This window comes from Stenella coeruleoalba, assembly GCF_951394435.1.
Source record: "Stenella coeruleoalba genome assembly, chromosome: 20".
Taxonomy (NCBI): domain Eukaryota; kingdom Metazoa; phylum Chordata; class Mammalia; order Artiodactyla; family Delphinidae; genus Stenella; species Stenella coeruleoalba.
In genome coordinates, this window is record NC_137166.1 from 2673637 (window position 1) to 2691917 (window position 18281).

The 18281-nt window shown below is 51.1% G+C and overlaps 1 long non-coding RNA gene across 2 annotated transcripts in view; it reads left to right on the plus strand.

The window, feature by feature from the left end:
• The window catches only part of LOC307178247, a 261744-nt gene that overhangs the window by 218885 nt on the left and 24578 nt on the right, over positions 1 to 18281 (plus strand). For both annotated transcript variants that reach the window (XR_013825151.1, XR_013825152.1), the window contains one exon: positions 9706 to 9849. This is a non-coding gene — a long non-coding RNA (uncharacterized lncRNA). The remainder of the gene's footprint in view (positions 1 to 9705; positions 9850 to 18281) is intronic.

Below are 18281 nucleotides of genomic sequence, written 5' to 3' on the forward strand. Positions count from 1 at the left end.
TAATGGGTACTATCTGAATAAGGATGATAACACCAATAATAGCAACATATCCTTAAAGAGGGCTTACTCTGTGCCCCGCACTGGGTGAAGCACTTTACATACATCACTCTCCCTCCCACCCCCGGCGTTTCATCTTCACAGCCAAGTGATGTGGTACTTTTAATATCCCCGCTTTACATATGAAGAGTGTAAACCTCTGAGGCTCAGAGACATTAACTGACTTTCCAAGGACGCACAGCAGGGATGGGAGGAGCAACCTGGCTCCAGAGCTCACGCTCTTGAGATGCCAAGACCACATGGACCATGACCACGGAGGCCGTAACTGACCCAGAACCAAACAGAGGCAACCAGAGAGAGTCCACCCTAACTAGCCTTTCCTGGACATGCCCTTGGGTGCAGTTGACCGAAGAGCAGATGTTAGCCTCCAGACTCTTCATCTGGTGGGTGCATCGGCCTCAAGCTCCTCAGAGGTTCCAGACAGGGAAACAGCACAGCCTCTTTGGTGTGGAAACACGTGCTGAGGGATTTCTTTCAAGTTTCCCATTATTTCCTAGTTTTTCCTGGATGGAAAACCCACGAATGAGGAAGGTGGTATGCTTCAGCCCCCAGTGCCTGACAAAATCTATAGGGCAGAATCAGCAGTGGGAATTAGAGAACGCTAACCCCTCCTGGAATCTTCCATGGAACGGATTCAAGCTGCTTCTCATCTTACCCAGAGCTTTCCGCCCACAACTGGAAGAGAACACGACGTGTTGCGTTTCTGAACCACTCGATCCTATGATCCACCGATGGTCCCCACGCGCTGGCTGGCCAGCCTTTCATCGTTCTTCCCCGTCGACAGCTGCACCGCCTGGCCTGCTGCTGCCTGCCAGGGAGACCTGTGAGGCCGCCTCAAGGCGAGACGTGAACCCGGGAATCTCATAAGCATTTTGTTCACACAACTTGGCCTTCTTGTGAACTCGCAGCCCGCTTCTGTTCAACTGACCCCCAAATTGCCTGGGTCACTGAGACAGGCCTGAAGGCCGCAGTTATAGCCCTGAGCTTGGGCTTCCAGCTACAGCCCAACACACATGGGCTTGGAATCCTGATCGGGTTACGGAATGAGCGAGAAAAATCTCTGAATGCGGACAGAATCGTGCAGCCAAACTGGCGTCCCCATCCCACTGCAGTGTGTGGGAACCAGAAGAATCAAGCCTCGATTGGCCTGTTTTCCCTAAGAAAATGGCCACAAGGTCATTCTGCTGGAACCTCCTGCCTTGAGATGGTTCACGTCAGCCCCATTCGGAGCTCCGGCTGATGGGAACCTAAACATCTAGAGAGTCATCACGCCTCTAACAGGGAGAACCCTGAAATGTTCTCTTCTCGTCGGGAGCAGAGGAAATGCCTTCTGGGGGAGGGCCTGTAGGGAACCCAGACGAGGGAAGGGACTCAGCATTCAGCACCCCCCACCTCAGCCCGGAGTTGGTCCACACAATAAGGAAGTGAAAACTGGGCGCTAGGGGATGTGGAGCTGGGGAGAGCCCCGAAGTGGGGTTCACAGTGGGTGCTGGCCCCCTCGTCACCATGTGACCCTGGGCCAGTTGCTTTCCCTCTCTGGGCCTGGGTTTGCTTGTCAATAATAACCATAACAGTAACAACCACAATAATAATAATAATTGCTGACTTTTAACAGTAATCAGTGCCCTTGTCCTGTTGTTTGCCCGGATCGTCTTCCTTGAACACCCCAACAGTAATGCTGTGAGGGAGGCGTTAGCATCTGTCTGTTTTTATCGATGGGGAAACTCATTTCATGTGCTTAAGAGTAATCTGCAGCATTTGTTTAAACAAATGCAGAGTCCCCTTCCATTCGATGTGCCAGGCGTCTAGTATTCTGCTGCAAAGAGTCTACGAGGTTCTGGGAAACGCCGCCAAACCGAATCGGGAGGCCTACGCGTCCTGCCCGCCAGCCCCCTCCCCACGCCCCGTGAAGCGTCCCCCTTGTCAGGGCCGGGAAGCTCCAGGCTTCTGTGAGACAATGTGGTCACCATATGCAGGGCACCCAGCGCAGGCACGCTGGGTAAATGTTATTACAACGATAACAATGATTCCACTTAGGATAACAACGATGGAAATCTGCATTAAACGACTTGAAACCGCTGATACCTTCCCCTTTCCCCACTCACAGAGAAGAAAGGGATGCGAATTTGTCACTTGGACCAGCAGCTGTGGTTCATCTGGACTTCATCTTTTCTGCTATCATCTTTATTAGCAGGATTTTTTTTTAATGAGTAAGTTTTGAACTACCAGGTGTTTTGAATTTTTGTCTTGTTCTCTTGCATACAGGAGGAAATTCAAATAGAGAGCGACGTATTAATAAAAACCCAGTGGGAGGAAAGTGCAGCCTCTCCCCCATGGGGGTGCCTCTGCTCTCCCTGCGGGTCCCGCAGTTCTGGCCGAAGTCCCCAGCTCAGCCACTAGGAGTCGATCTGGGGGGCGTAATCTATTCCCCAGGCACCTGGCTGCTTCAGGCCCCGAGTCATCTGTGAGGTCACACAGCTGCAGCGCTGCCCCCTCCCCGTGAATTCCCACTGAGGGTAGACTCAGTGTGATCGCCCCCCTGCCCTGAGCTGATCCCTAGCAAGGAGGGCACAGACTCACAGGCCTGTCCTGGTTATTCCTGTAGAATCTGCTCCCCATGCTAGCTGGGGAAGGAAAGGAGAGAAAGAAGATGCAGTCCCTAGTGGGACCCCTGAAAAAGTCCTGGACCAGCTCTCCACCATGAGGAATAATCGCAACCGAGCACGCTGCCCCATGCGGGACCCGGGAGAGGCTGTAAGCCCCAGCTCGGCCCCACGAAGGGGTCCTGGTCGTCCCCAACCAGCGAGGCTCAGAGAGCAGCTAACCCAGGGGATTGCAAGGTCCAAACGCATGCCCCTGCCCAGCGACGGGCACAGATGGCGCCTCTGCACAGCCTGGAAGAAAGAGGACGTCGGCCTTTCCCCAGGGGAAAGTCTGTCCACTTCTCTGGGGCTCTGGAGTCTGCTGGTGGCTTTTCCAGGCTCATTCTTATCTCCGAAAATCTGGGCAAGGACAGGAGGAGGAAGCAAAGCTGGGCTTTCTTTTTTTTTTTTGGTCTCTTATTGGTAGCTTCGGGGAAAGGGTCTGTGCAGGAGGTTGAAATTAACTGAAATGAGGTGGGGATTAGTGTGGGACCCCACTGGCCAGGTAATCCTGGGAAATGAGGGCCGACTTCAGCTCGGCACAGGCCAAGCCTCCCTTCTGGGACAGAATTAGACTTAAGAAGCCACTTGCTGATAAGGGTTAATCCATGGCTAAACGGGACGGTACCAGAAGCAATTAACGTTCCTCGACTCAGTTTCCCTTTGTCTGCAGAGCACTTGCTCAGGGAGCACAGTCCCCACTTGGCCGCAATGAGTGTATCCACCCGACTTTCCATCCAGCATTGTCTCCCCGGGGTGGGGACACGCTGGGGCCGCATTTAAGCTGCTGTGTCATCTGGGTCACCCCCATCTCCCTGTGTGCTTGCCCTAAAACAGGGACTCCTGAGACACAGAGAAACACTGCAGATCAGCAGAAGGCAGTGTCAGGGATTTTCTGTGATGGTCTCCAAAACAGAAATGGAATGAAGAAGCCAGTTATGGACTGAGAGTCTGTGGATGTCGAAGGGAAGACAGTTTTTCCCGTGTTTTGGGTTTTTCTTTTTTACTGACACTCACCCCTCACTACTCCCAAAACAGACCCCAAATGTCTTATCTCATTGGGAAAATTACAAAAAACGAGAAGGCCAAAGAAGGTTCCGGAATGCAAAACCTCCAGAACATTCAAGTAACGATTAATGAGGAACAAGAACAAGTCAGCACCGCGAGAGTTTTGTGTCTGATTTGGTCTGCGAAAAGAGAACTGGGGGTGGGGAGGTGAATGTTCTGGAAAATGAATTCTTAGTGGCTGTGAAAAGTGAAGAAGGTGGGGTACCTTCCGTTGTCATAGATTATTACGTATTATTTATAGCTTATTGCTCACTATTTACTTATGATAGATTATTATTTAGTTATTATAGATTATTATTAAGCCCCTCCTTTAAATGAATGCATCCCTTCACAGTGCCTGATTCCAGATTCTCGCCTATAATTGCCCTATTTTGAGATTCAGCAATGACCCGAATGACAGCCCGGCTTAGTTGCAATGACCCATAGTGGTTAGCAACAGCCCCCGTACGACACCTGCGTGAGTGTAACAAGTCACTGCCACCCTGCTGGCTGCGTCCCGCTCCCCTGCTCCCCTCTCTGCCTGGGCACGAGCACGACGTCTCCCACTGTCCTGCTGTGAAATTACAGATTGCCGGTATTTTCCCAGCCTGGCTCCGCCTGGCTCACCACACGGCCCTGTCACCGTTTCCTCTAATAGCTGTTATGCGCAGAACTTCTTGATATCCAGTTTGAGTTTCCTTTGCCTCATTCATTCCATTCGTCTTAACTATGCTGCCCAGCACCACAGAGTAAGTTCCCACTTTCCTTGGAAGGAAAAGGTTCTTCTTCGTTCGTCCGTCCAGGGCACTCATTACATGTTAATTGTAGATGAGAAATGTCAATAAACAGAGGGCATTTCAGTTTAGCAGCGGCCACTGTGAGTCAGAGCTAAGAGACAAGTGGGGGAGCTTGGCATCCGTTGAAACAGAAAGGTGAGGACCGCAGTCCTAATAGCCAGCATCGAGCCACAGTTAAGGGGCTGGAAGCTCGGACACGCTCGCTCTTGCTGTGTCCTCAGCACAGCCTTATGAGGTCTGCATTACAGTGTCCATCTATCACAGACGTGGAAACAGAGGCTCAGAGAGCTAAAGTTAACGTGCCCAGGGTCACACAGCTCAGAGAGAAACGAGCTCCTGACAGCAGATCCTTTCTACTGCCTTCCGTAGATGATCAGAAAAGGATTGGATCATGGGTTGCTCTCCTGGTCCAGTAAACAGCTGAAGTTGTGTGTTTGTGTGAGACGTCAACGAGGGAAAGCAGGTGTGGCACCAGCAGGCTCAGGACGGCGTCCAGGACACCTTCGGGACGGCAGGTTCCCTCCGTGCCTGGCACTGAGTCCTGGGCCTGCTGTAAACCCAGAGCCAGGCCCATGCCCTGGACTCACCTTCAAGTTCCCTTTGAAACCTGCAACACTTCTTAACAAAGTCAAGCCTGTTTCCTTCCTGCTTCTCATTTTTCATCCACGCTCATACCACAAAGACCCTTTCAGAAAACACCGTCAGGCACAAACCCACCAGCCTCACCAAGAGAATTCGAGATAAGTTTGAAAAACCCCATTCACTGAGGCCAGGGCTTTTTCCCGTTTTCCACAAACCTGGCCCAGGCTCCCAAGCCTGTTGCTCCGTGGTATGTGAGCACCTCGTTCCTTTGGGTGGGGAGGGTGGGCAGGCTGCAGAGCCTCGGCTGACTAAGGAAGGAGAAAGAGGAGGGGCTGTGTGGAAACTGCATCTGAAGTAGCTGTTATAATGGTTCATGTTCACGGGGGCTGCCCTGAGCCAGACACCACACTAAGAGCCGCTCACACATCGTCTCCACCCTTGTTATCAAATGACACACTCGGCACTTAATGCTGTGTAACAAATGACCCTGAGATCGCAGAGGCTTCCAGTAGCAAATATGTGTTTCTTTCTCTCAGATCTGTAAGCCGGGTGGCTCTGCTGTGGGCCAGGTTTAGATCTGCTCCACGTGTTGCCTATTCTAAGACCAGCAGCTACACGGGCATGCTTTTCCAGTGATGGTGGCAGGAATGCAAGAGGGTGAAGAGGAATCCACTGTGGCTCTCCAGGTCTTGATTCAGAACTCACACGCTGTCACTCCTGCCCACACGCCACTAACCAAAGCCATCACCAAGGGGGAGAGAAGTACACCCCAGCCACAGTGACGGCCAGCAAGGTACAGAGGAGAGGCTGTCGTGAGCAGGTAACAGAACGGAGGAGGAACTGCAGGCTGACAGAGGTAATCCCTGGTGAGCAGTGGCAGGGCCAGTGGATGGCTCCAGAGCCCAGTGCCAAGGTGGACGCTCTGAACTGGAGGGAAAGATGCTCCAGTATTCCAGGCAGAGGCTCTCACCGCCTCAGGGTGGCCTTCTAGACCAGAGCAGCTCCCTTTGTCACTGGACGCAGCAGAGGACAGATCTTTAGCTGGAGCCGGACTGCAGAGGTCCAAATCCCGGCTTTGTGTGGCCTCAGTTTCCTCACCTGTAAAATGGGAGCAACACTGAACCTACAGCACAGGGTTACCATGAGGATAAAAGGGGTTGGTATTTATGGAATGCCAGAGGAGTGCCTGACCCACAGGAAGCGCTGCATGAATTTGCGCGATCTCACGGAATCAAACAAAAACGCATCCATCACTGCAGGCTGGGCAGCGAGAAGGCTGGACACGCGACAGTCCAGGCTGCGGGCGTCAGATGGAGGGACGCTGGGGGCTCACTGAGCACCTTCCAGGAAACGTTCACGGGGGTCTTACGGAGCATGAGACCCAGGCCCTTGTGTCTCGTCCACCCATGGGGGGGATCTAGCCTAGCGGTTGAGAGTGCTGGTTTTAGAGTCAGTCAGCCTAGGCCCTGGTACTCACGGTGTGACTTTGGACAGAGACCTTGCACCCTCGGAGCTCGGCTTCCTCTTCTGTGCGTTCCACGTTGGGCCAGCGTCGCTGGGGATGAAACAAGATGAAGAGCGGCAGGTCAGGTGCAGGGAGGGGCAGCGGGGAGGCCCGAACCGTGTCCTAGTCACGCAGACACTCGAGGCACAGACAGGCAACAGTGCCACTGTCCTCACTCGATTCTGTTTGTTTTGTGAGATAGTTACTTTTCATAAAACATGTTTTCATTTTAACATAAAATGAAATGAATCAATTAATGAATTTTTTATATTACTTAGTTTTATTTTCTAATGTGATAAATAGGATAGGAAAAGCTCTTCAAGATCCTGAATCAAAGGCCCTGCTGTAGAGCACGAGGAACTCTCCTCAATACTCTGCAACGGCCTATATGGGAAAAGAATCTAAAACAAGAGTGGATATATGTATACGTGTAACTGATTCACTTTGCTGCACGCCTGAAACTAACACAACATTGTAAATCAACTAGACTCCAATAAAAATAAAAAAATCCTGAATCATGTCTAAGCGTGTCAAGTGCTCCTGGGATTAAAGGTTGGAGAACTGTTTGTTGTAAGCAGTGATTCTGAAGCCTGGCCGCACACACTGGAATCACCTGGGTCCAGCGCCAGGGTGTGTGATTTAATCTGTCTGCTGTTGGGCTCAGGTGCCAGGATCTTCAAAGCTTCAGGTGATTCTAATGTGCTTCCGAGCTGCGAAACCAGATCCAAGGCCCTTGAGACGCCAGGTTGGAAATGCAGAGTCCTGGGCCCCACACCAGACCTTCAAATAAGCGTCTGCATTTGAACAAGAGCCCCAGGAAAACTGCTCACAGAGCCAAGTTCAGGAGGTGCTGCTTCAGATGATCTCTGAGCCTCAGACTCCGATCGCACGCTGTCTGTTGTCAGCTCTCTGTCTTCCACGACCAGGTTGCCATGGTTAGTTTTCCTTTCTGCAGTCTACACAGGGGTTGTTTTAAAAGAATACCAGGTTAGACCCTTCAAAATAAGTAAATAGAAATGATTTTGTAGTTACAGATTGTACAGATTACCCACAACTAGTAAACTTCTCTCTCTTTACGTTCTCGTAACTTAAACACAGCCAAAATATATTTACTCTTCAGCTGAGGGAGAGGGAGAAAGGGCTGACGGCTTCTTTTCAGCATTCTCTCTGAAGGAGAGTGAGTTCTTAGCCCTTAACTCAAGAGAAATGCTTCTTTCAACAGGGACGTGTGCCATTGTTTAAAAGACATATCATCTCTTGGGCTTCCCTGATGGAGCAGTGGTTAAGAATCCACCTGCCAGTGCAGGGGACATGGATTCAAAGAAAAATGGATAGGAAACAGAACTGTAACTGTGACGGAGCTGATTCCATCAGTATTCATTCAGGTCTTGTGATTTGATTCTAGTCGTTAATGTGTTCCTCAGTTTCCCTATTTGTGAATTTTGGTCACATTTCCATTATGACCATCTGTTAATAAAATGCCACATCTTTCCAAAAAAAAAAAAAAAAAGGTCCAGGAAGATCCCACATGCCGCAGAGCAGCTAAGCCTGTGCGCCACAACTACTGAGCCTGCGTGCTACAACTACTGAAGCCTGTGTGCCTAGAGCCCGTGCTCCGCGACAAGAGAAGCCACCGCGGTGAGAAGCCTGTGCACTGCAACGCAGAGTAGCCCCCACTCGCCGCAGCTAGAGAAAGCCCACGCGCAGCAACGAAGACCCAACGCAGCCAAAAATAAAGTAATTAATTATTTTTTAAAAAGGCATATCATCTCAGCAGTAAGATTTTCCCAAGAACTTTTCACCATCCAAGGAGGTGGCTCTGGTTCAGTGATAAGAGCTGTCTTACATGAAAAAACACCAACTGACTCTCCATCTCACCCTGTTAGGAGCTGTGTGACCCTGGGCAACTCACGTCGCCTCTCTGAGCCTGTATCCACAACAATCAAATAGTACTAATCCCAAGTATCTCACATGGGTGTGGCGGAAAGGAAACACGCTATCAGGTGTAAACAGTTCAAGAGCAGAGTTCAAGATGCATTATTGTTTTGCATTATTATTTTAACCGTAAAGTATGATTGCAGAGGGAATGCATGTTCCATATACAGACTTCAAGAGGAAAAAAACACAGAGAAGTGCAAAGGATGAAACAAAAATTGCCAGAAATCCCATCCCAGTGTTTAAAAAGCTTGTCAAGCCCATGAGGGGGTAGAGAAGTGTTTACCACATCACTCTGTAAGGAGTCCTGGCTTTGGTGGCTCCACATTCACGGGCACGCGTGCCCGTGGGTTTATGCGTGAGTTGGGTTAACACGGCAGTGTGCAAAGCAAGGGCTGGTTGAGCTCATCTGTATGTTTGAATTAGTTCATTATTATAAATGGAATTTTGAAAATTAATCTTACGGTATGTTAATTTTAGAATAAAAATTTTGTAAATGGCAAAAAAAAGAGCAGGCATTCTCTATTCTTATCCTCTTAAACATGTCTAGCACATTTAATGCAAGTGTTCTGTTCATATAGTGACTGTTTCTCGGGACTTAAAGCTTCAGCAATGGGGCTGCCGGCACCTTCAAAGGCTTGTCGGGCTCCTAAGAGCCTCCTCGTTTGCCCGATGTTTCTTTCAGGGAGTGAGTCTTAGATTTCTTGAGCACAGGGTGGCAGGGACAGAACGTGTGGGGTACCCTCGAGTATCGGGGTGTCCCTTTCCTGCTGGAAGTGGGGTGACAGCAGCCAGAGGTTAGGGAGTCCCCAGCAGACGTCGGGCAGCAGGCTTGGGCGCAAAGCATGGGCTCCATCACTCATACATAAGTTTGTAATAATGGACGTTGCTGCCTGGTTTACAGATGACTTTTTTTAAAATTTCATTTTATATTGGAGTATAGTTGATTAACAGTGTTGTGTTAGTTACAGGTGGTTTTTCAGCTTGTCCAGTTAAACAACTGGCCCACGTTTAGAGTGAATTAAGTGGTAAAGTGGGCAAACTGGTCGTGAAGACAGGTCTGCAGGCTCCAGAGGCCTGAGCGTTACGTGACTCAGCCTCTCTGCTGAAGACTAACCTCGGGATTGTCACTTTCTAACAGGGAGGCTCCACCTCCTGCTACACTGCACTCTACCCCCTGGACAGTGACGCCCCGAGGGAAGGGTCCATTTCGCTCCATCTCTGCGCCTACATAGCCCTGCATGCACGTGGGCCCGGATGATTCCTGGAGGAAGCTACCTCTTTGGTGAGTAAGATTCCGGTCGGTTAGCACCATGGGTGGCGTTCTTTCCCTCTGTCTTCACACATTGCTTTAGTGTCATGGCTTCTACTGGTCTAGAGGAAAGGTTTAGGAGTAAAACACAGAACCTTGGACAGCCCCGGACCCACCATTTTTAAAGGAAAACTGGTGTGAGAACTTGTTTTTCAAGCTGGCAAATATCGTACAAACGAAGAGAGGTGAACGTAGAACTGCTAGCTGTTATGTTGCTTCTCAGGACATCCCGACACCAGAAGGGTGTGGTCAGTGTTTGGACATTGGCTCTGCTCTGGTGTGTCTCGACTAGCTGGGAAAACTGTCCTTGAAGGACCATAAACAGATCTGAGCGCTAACATCATGGGAGTTCTTGCCATAAACTTTTTGGTCTGATGTCAGTGTCCCAAGGGACAGCTCTGAATCAGGCAGAACGGCCAAGTCACCAGACCCAGACTTGTAAAACCACAGGGCCCAAGAGGCCGAGGATGATGTATCAGTCAGGAAGGGCCAAGACACGCTGAAGTAACAAACAACCCCCAAATTCTGAGGTTTATTTTTTTTTTAAATAAAGGCTTATTTCTCCTTCATGGGGCAGGTCCATTGTAGGTCAGCAGGGCCCTCTGCTCAATGACTTGATAATTCCAGTTGCCCTGTGAGGCATGGGGGACGTGGAGGGTCTCACGGCAGCACTGAGGCACCCCAGCCCAGAAGTGACCCATTTCTCACTGGCTCATGACTCATTGGCCTGAACTAGTCACCCAAAAAGGCAGGCAGTGCAATCCTACCAAAATCCTGGACAGGAAACTACTGGAAATAGTTGGCAAACACAGCACATGTGGATATGACAACCACATGTAGCTGTTAGATTTCTGACCGATTGCTAATGGCTCACAGAGAGCGGGGTTGAGAAGGGTTCAGAGGTCTGCCGGAGAACATGAGCTGACCTATAAGCCGCGCCTGGGGTGGGTGCTGGCCTGGGGTTCTGTGTTCCGGGGAAGTGCCGCTCTGGCCAACACCAACTTCCTCATCTCGCTGATGAGAAACCTGGGGTCCCAGAGGGAAAATGGCAGCATAGGTGACCAGGCTAGTTAGTGGCAGAGTGAGCTGGAGTCCAGGCTTTGTTTCTCCTTTCAGCTTATTTATCACGCTACTACTTCTAGGACTCGGCCGAAAAATCAGACCATTCAGAGTTTTCATCTCCTCCCTCTGTTACATACCAAGGTTCCTTTTCACTTATTAAAAAATAAAAAAAGCAGGGCTTCCCTGGTGGCGCAGTGGTTGAGAGTCCGCCTGCCGATGCGGGGGACGTGGGTTCGTGCCCCGGTCCGGGAAGATCCCACATGCCGCGGAGCGGCTGGGCCCGTGAGCCGCGGCCGCTGAGTCTGCGCGTCCGGAGCCTGTGCTCCGCAGCGGGAGAGGCCACAACAGTGAGAGGCCCGCGTACCACAAAAAAATAAAAAATAAAAAAAAATTTTAAAAAGCAGCGCGGTCACTTTGTGACCCATTCCTCTCTCTTCTCAAATCTGGAGGCACTGACCCAGGGGGGTCACACTGAATGCTGGGTGTAGAGCTGTTGATGTGAATGAAAAAAACAAACAGAGGAAGAAGATCTGGCTGCATCTCCGTTGTTTGTTTGCAAGACTGAAACGATCCTGTCCTTATTTTTCAGTGGAGGGTCATGTGGCTCAGCCACACGCTGGCATTTGGGGCTGTAATTCCCACCAAATGAGTCAGCAGAGAGAAGAGCACAGTTTTTCAGCAGACGTCTTTGAGTTGGTGCCCACTACCATTAAAAAGAAGTCCTGTTTATAACGCGACTCTGTAATAAGCGCAAAGCCCCGTACACCTCATACCCAGGGTCATCGGCGTCCCGGGGACCTGACGTCCCCGCCCCCCCCCGCCGCCCCCGCCGCCACCGTCCAGGGTAGACACAGCCGGTTCGTTCCAGCATGGGAACACTCACTTGCTTCCTTTTCGGAGGACAACATTGGCAGCACTTCTCAGTGCTGGAACACCCATAATGACCTTTGGAAACTGTGACTTATATTCCACCCTGGGATCCTGGAAGAGTGTGCGTGTGCACCTATACACACGCACGCACACGCACGTGTGCCCATGTGCCCGTGATGAGTATGTGCTGCAAACGTGCTTTTGTCCACCTCAGGCAGGAGCAGCTTCAGCTGTAGATACAGACAGCCGCAGCCTGCCTGCTGGTTCAAGCGCTGAACAACTGGGGCTTAAATGCCACTTCCAGCCCAGAAAAGGAGCCCGTCCATGGCTTATTTATACTAATGTGTAAATGACTGACACTGGTTTTTTGGAACAAGTCTCAGTAGGGTGGCGCTGCTGAGACTGCACAAGGTCACAGAGGGTTAAAGGTGTGTTAAAGGGGAGAGGGAGTTGCATTAAAATAAAGGAGAAAAAGCACAAACAGAAAGTGGTATAGGACGGAAGGCAGACTTTCTCCTATCGGATCCTTGCCAAGAACAGACGTGGATCTCATCATGACTGTGGTCTGAGCTGAGACCCATCCAGTCTCTCCTCACCGTGCTTGCTTGGCTGGAAAGCTTCCGGTTTGGGGCTGCACTAGCCCACGGGCTTGGTGTTGTCCCCGGGCTTCTCTGTCTCTCAGACCACCCCCAAAGCACACCTGCGTCACTCCATTTAGACAGTCTTTTGCAAGCAACAAACCTGGGCTCCCAAAACCAAACCTCGTTCTTTGACGTGTTGTGTTGAAATAAAAGGCAACCTGCAGAGGGGTGTTGGGGGCGAGAGCGGAACGGGGTGGGATGAAGGACGCCGGGGATGGGAGCTGGGTCTCTCGGAGTCCCGGGAAGGTGGAGAGAAATCCACGGAAGGGGCCTGGCCACAACCGCATTCAGGGTTACTTGAGTCTTTGTGCCTTTTCCCTGAAGTGCAGCATCTCACAAGACTAAAAATGTATCATTATTCTCAGGCATGGAAAAATAAATTGGGGCTGGTTTGGCTAATGCAACTCAGATGCGGTGCCTCTCCTCCCTTCTGCTGGAGCTGCGAGGCCTCGGCCCATATCTGATCTGGAAGAAAACCCACATCTCAGGGGCTGCGATACGCATCTCCACCCAAGCATGTGTGTGTGAGCGCGCCTGGCCGCCCGCCGATGTCAGGACATGTGCTTGGCAGAGCTCTGCGGGGGCAGCCCCAGGGGGTGATGGACCCGTTAAGACGGCCCAGGTAGGATACAGGTGAGCTGGGCCACACCCCTGGCCATCTGCTGGCCCAAGGGATGCCCGTGAAGCTTGTCTCTCATCGCTGCACGTGGTGGAGAAGGCCCTGGGTGGTGCTGTGCGCCTCTGGGAAGCAGTCCCAGCAGACATTTCACCTCAGCCCTTGGTGGTGAGGTCTGCAAAGGCCGTGTTTCCAACTAAGGTCGTATTCACAGGTTCCAGGGATTAGGGCTTGAACATATCTTTTTGAGGCACACAAGTAACCCAATATGGAGCTCTCAGACATATTCACTCATTTAATACTCACAACAGCCCTATGAGGTGGTCGCTACTGTTATTTCCATTAGACAGATGTGGAAGAGAGGCTCAAAGAGGCTAAGTTTCTAAGCCAACATCACTCAGCATTTTAACATGCAGAGGCGGGGCTTGAACCCAGGCAGAGTGCTCCAGATAGCTTGGGGCTACTATGAATAGCGCTGCTGTGCTCGTCCATGCACAGGACTTCGTGTGGACGTGCGTTCTCTTGGGGTACCATCTAGAGGCGGGTATTACTGGGTCCTATGGTGAGTCTGTATTTAACCTTATAAGATAGGCCGTCCTGTTTTCTTCACAACGTGTGAGAGTTCTTGTTGCTCATATGTTCGCCAGCACTTGGAATTATCAGCCTTTTTAACCTTAGCTGTCCTTGTGGCCGCGTGGGGATATTTCATTGTGGGTGTGATTTGCTTAAAATGAGTGCACAAAATAAGATGCAAAGTAAACAGAGAGAGAAAAAGAAATGCATCTAAAGCATTCAGATCAGGCTTCATAGCCAGGAGGAGTGCTGTACGAATACTGAGTTGTGACAGAGTTTCATCTGTGATGAGATGAGAGCCGTGAGAAAAAACAGCCAAGGGGGCAGGAGAACCAACAGAAACCTCAGCTCTCGCCATCCAGATGCTCTGTGAATTCTTTTCCCTGCTCCGTTCCCTGCTTCCTGCTCCCATGTTTGCAGGCTTACGTGTCAATTGGAGCCCCAGCTTGGCCACAAAGAGGGTCCTTCACCTTCAGAAGAACCTGCGACCTCGGAGAGCTGGAGAAATGGGCCACCTGGCCCCGCAGTGCCTTCTGAGGAATCTCCGACTCACCGACATCCTTGACTGTCTCCCATCCCTGCCTCGCTTGCCCACGCCCCAAGGGGTGCTGACGGGGACCATCTCCCACAGAAGCAACGTGCACGTGAACCCCTGTGCCAGGATTTGCTTCCCAGGAAACCCAAACTAACACGTGACCCATTGACTGGAGGGGAACAGAATATGTGAAACTGAGCCATTCTGAACAAAAACCCACAACGTACCGTCACACTCAGAGAAGGTACGTGGTAAATGCAAATGAGCGTGCACACATCTCGGTGTTTCATGGACGCCAGCCACGCAGCCTCGTGGGGAGGCCACCAGCCCTCCAAACACAGTGACACACCTTACGGCCAAGCGTCCTAGCGTCTGTTGGCCTCGACACACCCTCTTACCCTTCAGGAGGAAGTGGTGGCCTTCTCCACTATGCGTCACTTGAAAGGAACTCTTAAAATACCATCTGAATGAAGAGCCCACCCAGTCTGCCCAGGCCACCCGCAAGTCCCCACATCGCATCTATGGCCGACTGGACCTTCATGGCAATGGTCACTTTCTAAAAATAGAAGCCCCTGCCCCGCAGAGTCGGGGGAACCACAGGAAGCAGTTGAAAACCACTTCCAGTGGCCGTTCTGCCTCCAGTAAGTTAGGAATAGAAGTGGGGCTGCTGTTGGATTAATAGGTCGTTTGCCTGGGCCATCAATCAACGTGGAGCAGCCCTGCATTTAGACGAGCTGCTGGGGGAGCGTGCCTTGTGTGCCTGGGCGGCCGGATCCATTCCCAGTCCTTCGAACCCCGCGCCAGCACAGGCGTCAGCAAAGTTCCTTGAATCGCAGGAAATGAACTTCTGCCTCTTTAAATCCCTGCAGCAGTTCCACGGGGCAGCCCTGCACCCCCAATGGCAGCTCCAAACAGATTTCTTTCAGTCCTGGATTTGACCTAACTTCTCCCCACCGCACAGCTGCTTGTATTGTATTGTGTTGTGTTGTGTTGTGTCGTGTTGTATTTTTCAAACAGCTGTACACGAGGAGAACCTCAACAGCTGACCTCAGCAGTGTGGGTTTTTTCTGTTGTGTGTTTTTGTTTTGCTGCAGCGCTGCCGACCTGAGGCTTGCCTCACACTTTGTAAAACTCACAGCAGCCGTATAAGAAAATACCAAGTTTGTCAGCTAACCCTGGTCTTTATTACAGTAACCGCCGTAATGTCAGCCAGCTGGGACGGTCCCAGCCGCCTGACACCCATCTGGGGGCTGGATAGGCCAGGCCTGCCTGACAGGGCTGGTGCCTTCCAGATGAGATGCCAGCTTCCACGGTGATGGAAACAACGAGGTCTTCACCGCTCGCTACTGCTTCTCTTAGGACAAAATGCAGAGGGAGGGAATGTTTCATTGGTAAAAGCCACAGTCAGAGTTAAAGCCCGAGCGCTCGCCGTGGCTGCACCCCACAATCTCGTGGGCAACCCCCTCCTCTGGTCAGCCGCCGCTCACTAGATTCCAGGCGCCAAGACACTTCCGTGCAAATGACAGCTCAGGTCCCTTGTCTCTAGGACCTGACGTCTGGGGCGGGGCCAGGAGACCAGGAAGAAACAAATTAAACCACTCCTTAAATAAGCCTCAAAAGCAATCGTGCAATTAAACAGATCAACACAAACAAAACAAAGGTGGCTCAGTGGGCTTTCGCAGGCCTGGCAGTGGGGGTGGGGGTGGGGGGCTGGATGTCATAGTTTGTGAGGGCAAAAGGTAGGGGACGACTGTCCCAGAGCATATTCTGGACCCGGAGCTGTTAGTGACCCTTCAGCCTGGACAGAGAAAGGGGGAAATGAATCAAAGTAAAAGCATTGACTGAAAACGGCGGCCGGGTCCCCGTCCCCATGGCCGCATCACTGCTCGTGTTCTGTGGCCTCCTTACATCCTGGCCCTTTTCAGGTGGGAGATTTGGGGCCCTTTCCATCCATTTATCAAGGAGGCACTCATCTGGGGGAGGACCCTCCTCTTTGGTGCATTTAGACCCGAGCTTATGGAATTGAGGAGTGGCCTCCGGCTCTGAAGCACAGGAAGTGCAGACTCGGGGCGCCGGGAGTAGAGAGAAGAGGAGGACAGACCCTCGGAGGCCTGTCCTGGGAAGCTGGACCCAAAGCAGGTCCTGAAACAGAGGAGAAGCTCTGGTCTCCTCCCCTCCATGGGCACCGTGTGCGGCAGGCACACAGTGACACGTCTGTTACTCACATGAATGCCTGCCTGTGTTTTGACCAAGACTTAGGTCATATTTGAAGTCTTAGCCCAGGTTTTCCACAGGGCAGTGGGTGCTCGGGGACAAATTTAGCCTCCAGTGAAGGAGCAGAGTCTTCCAAGGCTGGACGCAGAGCCAGCGTTGACCCGCGGAGCGTGTGCAGCTGGGCGTGCAGCCGTGTCGTCTCCAAGCCTGGCCTTTTCTGTCTTTGCCGTGAGGTTTCCCGGTTTCAGCTGCCTCTAATGACCTCCTTCCCGATGTAAGACTAAGCCCATTTTATTTGTACCATATGTCACAGATGCTGGTATGTGGCGTGGTTTGAGAAGGCTAAATCTGCCCATTGATTTGGGGTTTTTAGGGACCCTTATCGGGCTGGGACGGCTGACCGCTCTCCACCCGTCATCTGCGTATCCACAGGGGGCCTGCGGCGGAGTCACAGGGTCAGGCTGTCTGTCACCCCCCAGATGTTTACAATCTCAGAGGGGCTGGAGCCAGAATCCAGAGTGGTATTCGGAAGACAGCAGAATGAGGAAAGTCTTTCTTGTTTTTTCCCTAAGATGCTCAAGGCTTGAGTTCCCAGGCTTCTGGATCAAGGCTGGTTGACTGGGCTCCAGCCCGTTACAGGCTGGACAGTCCAGAGCTTAGAGTGCAGCTCCCTCCCGGCATCTCGGCAGGAAGTGGCCTGGGAGGCTCTAACGCAGCATCCAGCAGGATGATGACAGTGGGGGCGCTGCTGGGCCTGGCTTGGGGCCCACAGACTGTGAGGGCCATGGCAGTGCTGGAGGGACCACCCAGTGGAAGGCAGCCCTAGACCGGGCAACAGGCTGCAGCAGAGGGCTGGGAGTGGGGCTGCAGGGTCCCTGCAAGAGGGGACTGAGCTGTAATTAGTCTCCCCAGGAGGCCAAGGTCACAACGAAGGTCTAGTCCCCGAGAAGGAGGGGAAGAGGTCGTGTCTGGCCTGACACCAGCCTGGGGTTTCCCTTTTAAATACACCTTTCGTTGTGTATTCAGTAAGTCAAACCAGCAGCACTTCTGCATCACCTGACCTTCTAAAAGCTGGCAGACTCTCTCACCATTGTGCTTCTGGCTCCTCTTCCGGAAACTTTTGAGAGATTTTGCGTCTTAGAAGAAGAGTGAGGTGCGATCTTGGGGGCATGAACCCTTACAGCCATTACGGTCATGGCTCCTTCCCAAGAGGGTGCTTTGTCAAAGCTGCCTTTTGGTATACGGTGACTCAGTGAACCCTCTGATGATTTGGGATCTCACTTTTATTTCGTCTAAATGTAATCTTGTCGTTCGTCCGTAGGAGCCTAGGGGACTGTCATCAAATAAAAGAGACAAGCCCAGCACATGGTAGGCACTCGGCACTTTGTTGAATACATGAATAAATTATGAAGTAAAAAAAAAAGGAAGCATTTGACATCTGCATCTCAGAGTTAGGCCAGATGCCCTTTTATTTAAATGGAATTCCGTTTAGTGATTCAGTGTTTTTTGCCTGCTTATAGGTTTATTTCCACAATTAAATAACTTAGATTTATCTTTCAGAGAGGTACAATTATTGATATATTCCACTGTGGTTTTCTTTTTCTCCAAGAAAGGCATATAGTGGCGTATTTTTAAGTATTGGTGTAATTGCTTCTTATAAATATCATTCATGCTTGCTTTTTAAAAAAATTTAAGCAGAAATTCCTAAGAAAGCAACCCACCGCCCAAAATGTATTAACTCCTCCAAAATGGGATTAATATTAATGCGGCTGTCTTTTTGAATGTCCTCCTACATACATGCACAAATATCGATAGAAAGCTGAAGAGAGGAAGTTAATACACGTGAGTAACACTATCCACACTATTTAAAAATGAAAATGTATTTCTTTTACTT